We start from the raw sequence: 3,012 nt of genomic DNA, 5'->3' as shown, positions 1-3,012 counted from the left end.
GACAGTGTTCTGTTTGTTTTGGCATGGGAGGGCATTATTTATAGCAATTTACTCTTCTCATAAACTTGCTTTGATTTACATATTACACATGTAATTTATGCACTTGCAACCGGATGTCACAGATTGGTTGATCTGCTCTATGTAAGTCTGATCCCGTCAGATCTCAAAAGCTAAGCAGTGTGTGACCTGGTTAGTACTTGGATGGAAGACCTCTTCAGAACACCAGCAGCTGTGTGTGTTTCTCCAGGTAAGACTGGAGTTGCACCAGGAAGGGCATCCGGCGTAAAACTTGTGCCAAATACCAATGCGGATCTGGCTGTATCTGCTGTAGTGACCCCAAACAAAATGGGAGCAGCCGACAGAACATGTTATTTAGGCAATTTACAAGCCTTCTTGTAAATTGACAAATTACAAATCTGTCATACTTAAAAAACACAAGACATTTGTGAAGTTTAAGAAAATGTTTTTTTGCATGAGGCCCATTGATCCCATGACCTATTATGTATTTTGCTACATAATGTCTGTCATGGGCAGCACGGTGGCTTAGTGGTTACCACTGTTGCCTCACAGTAAGAAGGTCCTACGATCGCTTCCCTCCTGGTGGAGTTTGCATGTTCTGTGTTTGTGTGGGCTCCCTCTGCGTGCTCCAGCTTCCTCCCATTTCCAAAGACATGCAGGTTAGGTGAACTGGGAATTTGAAATTGACCATACATGTGCATAGGGGTGTGGATGTGTTTGTCTGTCTATATGTGGCCCTGTGATAGACTGGTGTCCTGTCCAGGGTGTACCCTGCCTCCCACCCCATGACTGTCAGAGTAAGTGGTATACAAAATGGATGGATGGATGGATGGATGGATGGATGGATGGATGGATGGATGGATGGATGGATGGATGGATGGATGGATGGATGGATGGATGGATGGATGGATGGATGGCATAACTACACATGATTGACAGCCCTAACATCTAAATTTTTCTTCCTCATTTTCAAGCTGTTCCCATTACAGTGTCACAAAAGCATCTCTGGTATGGATGAGTGTATCCTTATGTCGGATGCCCTTCCTAACACAAAGGATAAATAACCTACTGTGTCAGTTTCTGACAGTGGGAAGAAACCAGAATCTGGGAGCATGCGCTGGCACCAGTCATTGCTTCATTCATTACGCCATAGAACCACCTTGGATTCTGCATGGCATCCAGTCAGGGAGACAACCAGTCCATCCTCACCTGCATTGTCCATGTGACATGTGTGCATACCCTTGGCCTTCTTCAGGCACTTGGCTTGTCAACAGTGAGGTGCTTTTATGCAGGATTATGCGCAGAAAACACACCACATGGCCACAGTGTTGTAGTTGACAGTCCATCACAATGCAGGTTTTACTCCTCATCTGAGTTTCCCAAAGTAACCACTTGTTTATCAGAAAGTCTTTCCAATGGTACCCAAGGATCCTCTGAATTTCACTGATTAACATCACTTTGAGCAGATGGGATGAGTTCATCAGTGAAATCACCTGCTGGAGTCAATGGCTGCAAAGAAAACCCCTCATGGACCTTTCTGGAATACTTTGGGCACCACTGCTCAAAAGAGATGTAGTACTAAAGACATTTAGTAGTTGCCTTTTGGCAGCATTTAGCATCCAAGACAACCATACACTAAAGCCTGATTTATGCTTCTGTGTCTCTGTAGCTCTGTAGTGACACAGAGCTCTCTGCATCACTGCGAAGCCTCTCGAAGCCCCGGTCCATAGCCTGACATGTACCTTCCAAAAATTTAAACAACACATCGAAATGACAGAGACCACAAGGGCTGACTGGTCACTTTTCTGGTTTCACTCTTTCCTCTCCTGTCAGATTTCAAAGTTTTTGCAGCACACAAGCAGTTTACATTTCAATCATGGATCAAATAGAGAAATGTTTTCAGAAAATCCACAAATATAACCAAGTTTACAACATGGAGTCAAAAAACTACAAAGACACTCAAATGACCCACAATTCATGGAGGAAAATTACATATAATGTTGGTTTGGAGGTTGGTGACTGTATAAAGAAGTGGAGGTCATTAAGGGAGAAATTAGTCCAGGAGAAAGGGGAAAAAAATAACCACGAACAGTGGCGGTGCAGGCGGAAAGAAAGCCCTTGCCTTGTTCTTCACGTTGCGCCCCCTAATATTCCAGCAGAAAATTGTATGACAACATCCACCAACACGATGGAGAACTTTAAGAAGGTCACACCCATGTCAACGTCATTGCGTGGCCATGGCATTATGGAGTCGTAGAAGCATAAATCAGGCTTTAGACAGGCAGCACCAGGACCCTAAAGACTTGGATCTCCATTCGCCATCACATGTATCAGCATCACCAAACACCTCTGCCAAGTGACCAGACTGCATAAGCTCTTCGCAAGCATCATCCAATCTCAGAGGGCAAAGACCCACAGACATGAATGTCACTGCAGAAATAAAAGAAACCAGAGTACACAGAGGAAGCTCATGCACACAAGGAGAACACGCAAATACTAGACAGAAAGAACTGAGTATTGCAAAGGTTGTACCACCAATACTGTGAAGCTTCTTACTGTGAGACAGAAGTGCTAACCACTGTGTGACCATGCACCAATGATGTGTACTGTTGTTGTTTTATGGAAACATTATGTTGAGCAGTTCATTATTCATTGGTTTCTATCTGTGTTGTCTTTGTGGATTCATGCACTGGGCTGTATATAATCAGGTTTTCCCTAATCCACCAAGGTCTGTCGCTTTTTTGATAAATGATTCAAAATTGTTACATTTTATTACTGTGGCAAGTTTAGCAAGAAGAATGCACAATGAGACAAAGATTCAATTATTCTCTGCAACCCATGTGCCACATACATCCATAAGAACCCCAGGAGGCGTCATTTTATTCAGGTGAATGCAAACGGCACTTGAAAATGAACAATTATCACTAACACCCACACAAACATGCGCACGCACACACAGAGATGTCAGGTTGCCCACTTCAATAATTAGTAACT

The sequence above is a fragment of the Thalassophryne amazonica genome, chromosome 5 (genome assembly GCF_902500255.1).
Source record: "Thalassophryne amazonica chromosome 5, fThaAma1.1, whole genome shotgun sequence".
NCBI lineage: Eukaryota > Metazoa > Chordata > Actinopteri > Batrachoidiformes > Batrachoididae > Thalassophryne > Thalassophryne amazonica.
The sequence above is the reverse complement of the archived record's forward strand: the minus strand, read 5'-3'. Positions refer to the sequence as shown.